Genomic DNA, 12,372 nt, shown 5'->3' with positions numbered 1-12,372 from the left:
CCTATAACCTATGTAATAGCAGAGGTGACAAAAAAGGGTGACTTTGGGCAGAGCACGTGGCAAGATAATCTTACAAAATATGGGCTTGTAGACTGACCGGAGCAAACCAGAAGAGATATGAGACACTTTCTAGAAAAGATAGGTGCTGATATCCGAACTACAGCAAGAAATTTCAAATTAGGTATCATGCTCTTGAGTAAAATTTGATCGTAATTTGTTTAATATCATTTAGAGGAATGCTGGTTCCTTCATATTTTATCTTTTACTTATTTCTGTATTGGTTGTGCAGCTATCGTCTTAAAATGTAGTATAAGTTAGTAGGTAGTTATAGCAAATCTGTGATCTGTGTTTTGTTAGCTAAATAAAAAAAATGAAAGATTCACTATTTGTGCCACCCTGTAACAAACAATTTTGTAAGAATGTCAATCCCCGCCACTCGAATTAGTTTTCAGAACTAGTACAGCCTAGAATTTCCTACTCATTCCAATCATCCAAATAAGTTTTTTATTCCGTTCTGCTGCGAACATGTGATCGTAATATTTGGTCTGCTATGTCAGTTAGTTCGTCATTAGCGATTTCCGCGATTTCTTAGAACCTGAACCTGCGCATTTCGACCTGTTGACCGAGAATATACACCTCGTCCGTTTAATTTCGGCCATTTTAAGTTCTCTATGGGTAGGTAAAAGTGTATGTTGTGATTTTTCTCTTGCTCACCCTAGCCGCCATGGGATTCTAGTTGCGAAAAACCTTGCACACGCAAGTGTGCCTTACAACCTAGTAAATATGACGTAAGTTTTATTTAATTTATTACAATTTTCTTAAAATTATCACTTTATTTGTTTACTGTTTAGCCAGCGTCTGCTGTATTGCTCATCAGACTGCTGCGTTGTCAGATTGTTTTGTTAACAATTGGAGTATTTTGACCTAAAAATTGCAATATGGCAAACAATATTGATTAAAAATTCACGTTTTGAAGTGGTGATTTCCTGTTATAATAATTTATAATTGTCAACAAATTAATTGAAGATATAGATACGTATTTTGTTGTATAAAACAAACGGGGATTTTAGAAAAACCAGCAATAATTTTCTCATTACAAATTTGTTGTTGGTTCCAGGTATCTAATAGTCTAGTCTAGTCCAAAGATTTTGTGTGCTATCAACTGTAAATAAAATAGATTAATAGATCACTGAGCTATGTACCTACTTTGTTAGTGTCGATAAAACTTTTTATTATAATTATTGTTCTGATTGTATGACTTGCAAAAATAATAAAAAATATAGTTTCTCGAATCTTATCTTAATATTGAGTAATCATATCCTATGTTTAATTAATTCATATCGTCTTTTAAAGAAATAATCTGACTTTCAAGGGTGAATTTCAGAGTGTTTCATGTATAATAGTCCTTTCTATCCTACCATTCTCCATGTGGTAAGGTCCCATCCAGTTCATCCCTTCATTATCTTCGGGGTCTGCCTGTTTTTCTCTTTACTATTGGGCTCCAATCCGACATCTTTGATATCCACCTTGTAAGATCTTCTCTTCCCATGTGTCCATACCAAATCAAACATTTTCCTTCAATGTAGCTTAGTATGACTTTACTTCTGTTCTTATTTTATCTCTTCATTTCTAATATGATCCAATCTTGTTACTCTACAGTACAGCATATTCTCATGATAAATAACTATTTCAGTTGCTGTAATTTTGGATATACATAGTGCACTATTCATTTGTTGGATACATTATTATTGTCTGTACTAAGTAATCTGTTTGGTTGTTGTACATTTCCAAGTTTCTGATTGGTTGTTGTTCTGTTGTTAAGTATTCACTCTTTTGTAGGTCTATTTTCAGTCCTGTTCTAGTTTTTGGAGAATATAGGATAAATCTTCATCTGGAGCCGTTACCACTTGTCATTTGCAAAACTTCGTGTGTATAAGAAGTCATTTTGGATTGGTATTCCTATGCCTTCACATTGCCTTTTCCATGGCTTTTGATCTAGGAATATCTTAAACACCATCGGAGATGTAGAGCATCCCTGCAGTAAGCTTTCTATGATTAAATTCGTTCGAGTATTTATTGCAGGTTTTAACTCTTACATTTAACTCTAAGTAGCAAAATTTCAATGCAAGTAACCAATCACCAACTTGGCTGCGTTAAGAGGCAAATAGACCTCATATTGCATTAACGGTTGGCTGCGTCAACTGTGTCATTACGCACAGTGTCTCAACATAACGCACTCAACATAAGTTTATAAATATCCCTAAACGCAGTCAAGGTGTTAATGAGAGTTCTTAGACCATTTTCAGAAGCTCCATTAGGGCTTACAATACTGAGCCAAAATCTCAATACCAGTATTTGGTATTTAAAATTTCAAATACATACCGGGATTCCGGTATTAAAACCGGTATTATGAATAAAAAAAAAGAATGTGTGTGTACTTTGTACGCACATAAAAAGTTATACTTCTATTATATGATTTCTTAAAAATAAATATACTTTAAACAGTTTGTTTTGATTTTTTTTAAACACCAAACTAATTTTGTGCTTACCGCTTTCAAAAAAATAAAAAAAAGTATAGGATTGCTCCGGATATGAACTCAAGACCTCTCGATCTCTGGCCGAATGCTATACCAAATACGCTACGAGGACTGTGTCTGTATCGGTTCAGACATACCTAATGACAATTCACGGTAACAAACAGACAAGGTGAAGTAGTATAATAAATATACAATAAAATGTTTTAATAATACTCATCTTACTCCTGAGGAAGACAAATCCAAAGACACAAAAATTATAATAAATATATTTACTAAAAACACTAATATATTCTTTTCACACCTTTTCTTGCACTGATATATTTATACATAACTTGAAACATTTAGCAACTAAACGCCATACTGTCTGTGTGCTCATGCACGCAGTATTATGAAATTTTACTCTCAATCACGCCTAAAGAAGTATAACTCAAAAATATACACGTTATATTTATACTATTCTCAGTTGTTTATTTTATTTATTTATTTATTTATTTATTTAACAGAAAATCTCCTTTTTACAATATAAAGATATATAGACATTTTTAACACTAACCTACTAACAAGTAAATATATCACAATCACAATAACATATTACCTACATAAAATACTTAAAATATATAAAATACAAAAATTACATAAATACTCCCTCAGTTGGTTCCCAACAAATAAATATATCACAATAACATATTACATTAAATACTCCCTCAGTTGGTTCTTAAACCTGGTTTGACTAACTCCCAGCAGATCTGTAGTTTTATTAATTTCATTACCCAGTCTATGAAATCTAGGTATAGGACTATTATATCCGTAGTTGGTATAATGAAAACTAATTGAGAATAATGGTTTATCTCTAATATTTATAGTGTTCAATTTAAAGTTGATTAGCTCCAACAAATCCGGGCAAGTTATATTACCCTCCAAGATTTTATGAAGAAATAAAAGATCATTAATAATTAAAGTTTTTTCAATAGACAACAACTTTAAATGATTATTTATTCTCTGATAAGAAGAAAATTGAGGCATATGTAATCTCCACAATCTCCACTGTAAAAAGTTGTTATATCGACTTGTTATTAAATAATATATGAAACCTATTAAATTTTGTTTTGAAATGAGTAGATGTTTATAACATTACACAGAGAGTATGAATAAATAGATACAAAAAATGTGCAAATAGAAAAACTATATATCTGAATCTAGGATAAATTTTGCATATAATAGGATAGTACTTTTACTTATGAAATTTGCTATTTGTAAATTGATTTAACTTTAAAATATATTAATATAAAGATTAACTTACTTTGACAAATATTTTATATGGATTACTCTCTGTATTTAGACCTCTATATATTTTCAATTATTATTAATAATTTAGAAAATAAGTGAGCCTAATTTATACACCACAAAAAAAAAATGAAAAATAGATCTGAAAATGTAAAAACAATTTATTTATAAAATAAAGTAGTTTAATTTTAAATATTTAAGAATTTTTATATAACTCATTTTATGTATTTGTATAAATGAGATTTAATAATTTGGTTGTAGAAGCTGATATAACCATTCGCCTTAAATTAACGACATTTACGCTTTTAGAAAGCGCTATACTTGACTAGTATGTGTAATAAACGTGTTTAATAAATATTTTTTACAATAATATTGGTTGTTTACCTTTAAAAGTAATTTCTTGTAATAGCAAAAAATATCTTAGAAGAAAGTTTATTGTGCATCAATTCACTTTAGCTAATACCAAAATACTGGTATCGAATACCAGACAAAAATCGTCCGGGATCCCGATATTCGGGATCCCAGAATATGCAAATTAGGGCCTTCCCAAATGACGGGACCTCTACATAGTTGTTTTTTTAAGTAACAGAAACAACTGAATTTTATGGTGTTCTGTTGATATTTTAAAACAAATCGTTTTCCAAATGTGTAAACATGTTTTCTGTTTACATGTTCATTACTTACTTACTTTCCGTGTCCGGAACACCAACAACTTTAAATTCTGTATTTCCAATGGTTGGCCACGTAGATGGCCCTGTCATTTGCTATAATTAAGTCTTGTTCTGTGCAGGTCTCTCTCATCTCTGTGCATGATAGTAGATGCCGGCTGGTCTGAACCGCGCCACAGTCGCAGGTATCGTCCTCCTGGTATCCCCATTTTTTCAGGTTACTAGCACAACGTGAAACGCCGGTTCTTAGTCTGTTTAGCGCTTTCCAAGTCGGATACGGTAAATTGTGTCCAGCAGCCATTTCCTACGAGGGAGGAAAATGTGTCGCGGTAGTTGACGCTTGCCATAGGTGTATTCGGCGCGTCTCTGGCGCTTCGGGGATGGATCTTGATGTTTTCAGGAAGCTTTTCCGAGATCTTAGTCTGCTTGGCTGAGTTTGGTGGTCATATAAGGGGTGTCTTCGGTCCGTCTCCTGCTTTTTCCGTTCTACCTCTGACGTGACCTTCCTCCTGATTGGTGGTGGAGCAATTCCAGCAATGAGGTATACCTCTTCGATAGGTGTCGGTTTCAGGCAACCCGATATTATACGGACCGTTTCATTTACATGTTCATTTAAATGGCTGTATGTACTTCCTGGATTTAGATACTTAAACTTTCTTGATTGATTCTGTTGTTATTATATTTTATGCAAAAAGAATTTACCAAAGGGGTTTGACAAGGCTTGCAGAGAAGATGAGATGAGAAATATGTCTGTTCATGTATTGGTGATCATCACCAAAGAATTTTCTTTTATATGACTAGGAACTAGAGAGGCACTATTTTGTATGTGCGTTCTCACAAAAAAGTTTTGAGTTCCGAAAGAATGTTTATGTTTGTTTCACCAACTTCGAGAAGTCATTTGACAGAGTATGACATGATACACTTTTCGATTGCTTGCAAGCAGCAGGACTTGACCACTTAAATATTTAAGAAGGCGGAAATACTTATATTACAATCAAGTAGTCTCTATCCAAATTGGAGACAGTGGTACTGAAAAGCAGGGTTGGCAAAAACCAAGGTTTTTTCCTAAAAACCAAAAAGAAACAGGTTTTTTGCTTTAAACCTGGTTTATTTGATACAAAGTATTATAAGTCTAAATTCTTTAAAAATGAATAAATTATTTTACAAAATAATAGTACTAAACAAGGAAAAAAATGATTAAAACAACTTTTATTTTTATTCACACACAAAAAAATTAATACTGTAACAAAAAAACATCTTCAAACGTAATAATATTTAAAATAACTAAGTTCAAAAGTAAAAAATTAGAACTTAGTATCTTAATTTTTTACATTTGTAGCAGCTGTATTAAAAACTTTAAATAAAAACACCAGTTTGGAGGCTCGATAAAAAAACCAGTTGTTTTAAACCAAGGTTTTAAGCATGTTGGTTTAAACCTGCCAACCCTGCTGAAAAACTATCCATAAAACGTGGAGTGAGACAGGGTTGTGTTTTATCACCCACCCTTTTTAATCTGTACTCTGAAGAAATCTTTAGCTAGGCTTTGGATGACAGACAAGAGGGAGTAAGACTAGGCGGAGAAGTAATCAACAATATTAGATTCGCTGACAATACAGCCATTATTGCAGAAAATTTACAAGATCTTCAGACACTACTAAATCTAGTCAGTGAAGCAAGTTATCGGAGAGGCCTTAAAATCAACGTTTCAAAGTCAAAGTGGAGGGCAGTTGGAAAGATTAATATATATCAAGGTCTGCTTTCTCTTAACCCTCGTAAGGCCGTGCGGGGTGCAGCTGCACCCCAGACCTCATTTTTCTCACCTATCTTTTTTAATAAATTTTTTTGATTTTGGTCCATTTTTCTATTCATATTAAATTTAATTCTAAACACATTACACCCATTGCAACATCTAAAACGCTTCACGTTTACGTGATTTTTTGGACAAATGACTATTGTGCAAATGATGAAAATTTCATATCCTGAATTGGACGTTTCTGGTGTTCCACTTGGAGCTAACAGAGCTACGGGACAATGTCGGTGTTACTTATGTCAGAGAAAAAAGACCGAAAGTCCCGACATAACTGTATTATGTGTAAAAACTTTGTCTTGCTCACTCTGAAAAATTTCATGTGTTTATCTTGCCAACGATAATAATTTTTTTTTAAGAAGAAATGGGTACTTTCTTTGTAAAATTATGTTTCATACTATAATAAACAAGTCCTAATTATCTTTCAAATCGATTTCCCCGACGTTCACATATAAAAAATGGATATACAGATGGGGTGCAAATGCACCCTGCACCATTGTTTATGTAAGAATCTAAGCACCACTTTACGAGGGTTAATGGAGAGGAGATAGAACGGGTAAATCATTTCAAATACCTTGGCATCTGTTTAAATGTAAAGGCTGTATGACACTATACATTTTCTTGTATCATTTCTAATATCGTTTCTGATATGTCAAAAAAATGCATAGTGTCATACACAGATACAAGAAACGATATCAGAAACGATACAAGAATTTGTGTCAGGCACAGATTATTGTACAAGAACTGCGCCAATTTCTGCGCAAAGAGCAAAAACGTAAAACCTGCTGGTAAAACATCTAAAATGTCAAAATTACTTACTCATAATGGCGGCTGAAATGAAAATGGGATAATGTATTGATGAACTTATTTGTGTTTTTGTAGGTATTATTTATAAATCTTTTATTGATACTTAATATACCGTTTGGTATGGACTACTGTTCTACTAATAACCATATATTTAGCTCCTAGTAAAGTTCAAACTATAAATTTAGGTTTCATGGTGCATAATTTTTTAATAGACGAAAATACAATAGTTCCTAATTTGGATCAAACTGAAGATAATTCTAATGCAAATATTTTAGCACAAATATCAAAACAAAATAAAAACACAAATAATCAACCTCAGTCAACGTACAATTATTCTGGTTAACATTAAAATGTTAATTATATAAAAGTTTATAAATTTTATAAAATATTTAAAATCAGCTGTGTCTATAGATGCAGTACTCAGTACTAACATAACGTGACACAGGGTGACAAACAAAATTTTGACCAATCACGTGCCGAATTTCATACAATTTTCGATACAAGAACTTGCATAGTGTCATACAGGGCACAAATGTACGTACAAGAAATGATACAAGAAAATGTATACAAGAAACGATATCAGAAACGATATTAGAAATGATACAAGAAAATGCATAGTGTCATACAGCCTTAAATTGTGACTCTAATGAAGAGATAATAACCAGGATAGAAATATCACATAAGGTTTTTATGACTTGAAAACCAGTTTTATGTAACAGAAACCTGTCGATGAATATTAGCAAGAAGGTCCTTAAATGTTTGTGTGGTCTATCCTATTGTATGGTTGTGAGACATGGACGTTAAAAACCACAATGTTAAACAAATTAGAAGCATTCGAATTGTGGTGCTATCAACGAATCCTAAAGATATGGTGGGTCTCGCACACTTCCAATGAAGATGTTCTTCAAATGATGAATTCAGAACGTCTGCTCATAAGCATCATAAAGAGGTGAAAAACAATACTGCGGCTATATAGTTCGAGGACCTAAATACCATCTGCTTCGCCTTATAATACAAGGAAAAGTGGAGGGAAAGAGATACATTTGTCGAAAGAAACTTTCATGGCTGCATAACATTAGACAATGGTGTTAGCTCCACAGTAATTATTTCGCGCAGCAGCCGATAGTGAAAGGTTTCAGGAAATTGTAAACATGATGATAGCCAACGTCTGAATACAGACGCACCTAAAGAAGAGGACTGAATGTTAGAATGGGTATTTCTTCAGACTACAATACTAGCATCATTGCTGAAACTAGGTCAGAATATAACAATGATCGTGATGATTTCTTGGTTTTCTTCAAATGACTGGCACTCCAAATTTTAGACACTTTCTGCTGTCCATGACCATTGTCGCAAATGTTCTTTTGACGCGCATATTTTACGTACCAGATGTGGAGCCCAAGATTTATACTGATCTCCAAAGTGGCGCCAAAATAAGCCAGAGAAACATTTTCAGAAGGTCGGAAGTAGATTCCCAAAATCAGGGTATAAAATCTTCCCAGAATTTTTCAGAACAAATTTCTTTATTCCTTTTTGAGAACGATTTCCGGAGCGGAAATCGAAACATCAAAACATTAGTTAATTAAAAATGTAATTTTCATTACACTAATAATAATAATTGTAGCTAAATCCCATATAAACATAATTTAAAAACATTATATTTCTTGAAATTTTATTTCTGCTCATTATCGGGAATGCAATTTCCTTATCAAAAGGTTACATATTACATGCAATTTCAGGGTAATGACTATGACGTAAGTTAATTTTTCCTACTCACATTCCCGCGCTTTGTTATACTTATAAAGTCTCACGCTTCAGGAATTCTTGTAAACATCGGCAACGCAGCATCTCGTGCTCGAGATTGCATCATGTTTTACAACCATGTGCAGAGCAGATCGATCAAACACTTTGAGAAGGAGAAGTAGTAATTTATCATTTTGTACATGATTTTCTGCAATGGTAGGGGTGAACTGTGGGGTGAACTAGGTACATAAATACCTACTTTCACGACCTGAAACTGAAACCCATTTGTTTCAAGTTCTGTAAAAATACTTTCGAATTGCTTTGGTAAAAGAATGCAGACTAATTATATAGGGTGAAATACATTATTTACATGAAAAATGCGAACCCTATATTTTCACTTGCAAATGTTTTTATGTGGACGATATTCTTAAATTTTCTTTACAATAAAATTATTACATCTTTCTACTATTTTCCTCAATTCTTTCCCATCTTTTAGTTTTTTGCATTACATTGTATACAGGGTAGCGAGAAAGTATGGAAACACGGTGATTTCTCGGAAACCGCTCAAACGATTTTTATAAATTTTGGTGGGTAGGGGTGTCCTAATGCGGCCGATATTATACTGTTAATTACATTGTTGTCAAATCTTTCGTTTTTCTGGAAATCTAATTAACTTTCTTATTTTAAATGGAACACCCTATATATTTTTTGCGTTTTGAGGTCCTTAAGAAATACTGATTATTTTTTATGTTATGTTCCCTATACCTAAATGCCATAATTTGGGAGTTATTGCTACATTTATTAAAAAAAATTAACAATTTATAAAAATCAGTTTTTTCGGCCTAGGTAGACATTATTTTAGGTTATTTGGATCATTGGAAACAAAAAAGGTATTTTGTAATTTTCCTCAAAAGTTAATCGTTTCTGAGTTATAAACAATTTAAAACTGAAAAAAAAATCGAAAAATGACGATTTTCAATGTTCAAAAACACAAGTAAAAAAATCATCTTTAAAATTACAAAGTACCTAAATTCAAGCTTAAACCTTTTTCTATCAGATTCCTAAGAATGTTTGGCATATTTTATTTTAAAACATTGTTTTTTTTAATTGTTAATAAAGCTCGTATGAGAGGACGGGCTGCATTAACAACTAAAAAATAATGTTTTAGAATGAAAAAAGATCAAATCACTTATCGGCATCTGATAAAATAAGGTTTAAGCTTGAATTTAGGCACTTCAGGGTTTCAAAAGTAATATTTTTTACTTATGTTTTTGAACTCAGAAAATCGTCATTTTTCGATTATTTTCAGTTTTAAATTGTTTATAACTCGGAAACAATTAACTTTTGAGGAAAAGTACAAAAGACCTTTTTTGTTCCCAATGACCCAAACAACTTAAAATAATATCTACCCGGTCCAAAAAAATAAATTTGTATAATTTGTTAAAACTTTTTTTTTAATAAATGTAGCAATAACTCCGAAATTATGGCATTTAGGTATAGGAAACATAACATGAAAAATAATCAGTATTTCTTAAGGACTTCAAAACGCAAAAAATATACAGGATGTTCCATTTAAAATAAGAAAGTTCATTAGATTTCCAGAAAAACGGAAGATTTGACAACAATGTAATTACCACTATAATATCGGCCGTATTAGAATACCCTTACCCACCAAAAATTTATAACAATCGTTCAAGCGGTTTCCGAGAAATTCCATACTTTCTCGCTACCCTGTATTGTATAGGTAGTTTAATTTTAGTTAGATATAGCTTTTACATGGTTTTCTTCTCAACACGTGGCCTTTGTGATATTAACCTCAGAAGTATTAATTTGACTATGTTAACGTGTTCTATTCCTTATTTTATCTACGGTTCAGGGGCCCGATAACTCGAACGATAAAAATGTTTTAACTATATCGGGGAGCTCCGGGTTCAATGCTTTACACCGGCGAAAGCACTAGGAATGTTTTTAAAATATCGAAAGGCTTAAGTCTGCTCAGCCTGAATTAAATGAGTACATACCTTAAAGGTAGAAACACATTAGATGGTCTAAGAGTTAGCAACGTTTTCGAGAAAGTATTTTAAGACAGCTGATTCTTTAATATATTGTTTCCTATACTTCCTCGAACACCGTACCGGCCGTCTGGCTGCTGATACAGGTTGCGTTCGTTACTGCGCAGCACACCTATACAGGTAAATACAAAATCAGGGTGATTGATTAGTGTGATAAAGCTTAGTAGATACGCTATAGTAATAGATAGCAATAAAAGTTAATAACAAAAATTGGTGCCATATTTTTTTGTTGATTGTCATAATTTATAAAAATGGTTGATATTGCTAATTTTCTTAATGTCGAATACAGGGTAAGTCAAAACGCAAGTACATTATTTTCTCAGTAATTTTAGATAGAACACCCTAATTAATAACTTGCTCTGAAAAATGAAAATATCTCGAAAACTAACAAATTTAGACATAGTGAATATTATACAAAAATTAAAGTACGGTAATGGTACTTTTCGATAGTAATATAAAATACAGGGTGGTCCATTTCAAGTTTCTGAGAAAAGAATGTATTTACGTTTTGATTCACCCTGTATTCGATATAGAGAAAATTAGCAATATCAACAATTCTTAAAAATTTTCACAATCAACAAAAAAATATGGCACCAATAAACCATTGCTGTTGTGCTCATTTTTATTTATACAGGGAGCTGAACTTCTAACGATTTTCGTAGAAAATTGGTCATAACTTTGTAAAAGCCCTATATAACATAACAAACCTTTATATTTTTTGATGGGGAAGTTAAGAGGATTTCGAATGTAAAATAAAATATGGGGTGTTCCATTAAAAAAAAACATAAGTTTGGTCTGCCACTATGTTATCGAACACCCTGTAACATTCTAACTAATTTTGTAGTGTGAAGTTCAAAGTTGGCTACAATTTTTGTTATTAACTTTTATTGCTATCTATCACTATAGCGGATCTACTAAGCTTTATCACACTAATCAATCATCCTGATTTCGTATTTTAAATTATTTTAAGACAAAAACTTTTTTTGTCATTACTTTTTAAACCACAGAAATGTCTGGCAATTATAATTCATATTTCTAATAATGTTTAAAAAGTAATGACAAACAAATTTTTCGTCTTAAAATAGTTTTAAATTCGATATATTTACCTGTACATGTGTGCTGCGCAGTAATGAACGCAAACTGTATCAGTAGCCAGATGGCCGGTACGGTGTTAGAGGAAGCATGGGGAATAATATATTAAAGAAACAGTTGTCTTAAAATACTTTTTTTTTCGACGTTGCTAGCTCTTGGTCCAAGAGTTATTATTTCTTATGTTTTTAATTAAAAGCCTTAATTTGTTTTTTATAATCGTTGTTCTACTAAGTTATTTGTGGGTTCTTGGATTAGCTCCTCTTATTAGCTCATATATAATCTATATAATAAACTATTCTAAAAGGAAATAAGCCACAATTGAACTAAAAAAATGATTTTATTAACGTTTCGACATCCGATTT

The 12,372-nt window shown here is 32.1% G+C and overlaps 1 protein-coding gene across 1 annotated transcript in view; it reads left to right on the top strand.

The window, feature by feature from the left end:
- The first annotated feature begins 502 nt into the window (after positions 1-502).
- The window catches only part of LOC114334221 (activating transcription factor of chaperone), a 107,035-nt gene continuing 95,165 nt past the window's right edge, over positions 503-12,372 (top strand). Inside the window, exon 1 of the mRNA XM_028284256.2 lies at positions 503-788. The gene's annotated coding sequence lies outside the window, so the exon portion shown is untranslated. The remainder of the gene's footprint in view (positions 789-12,372) is intronic.

This window comes from Diabrotica virgifera, chromosome 1 (assembly GCF_917563875.1).
Source record: "Diabrotica virgifera virgifera chromosome 1, PGI_DIABVI_V3a".
NCBI lineage: Eukaryota > Metazoa > Arthropoda > Insecta > Coleoptera > Chrysomelidae > Diabrotica > Diabrotica virgifera.
Note: the sequence above shows the minus strand (reverse complement) of the source record. Positions and strands in the feature narration are given on the sequence as shown.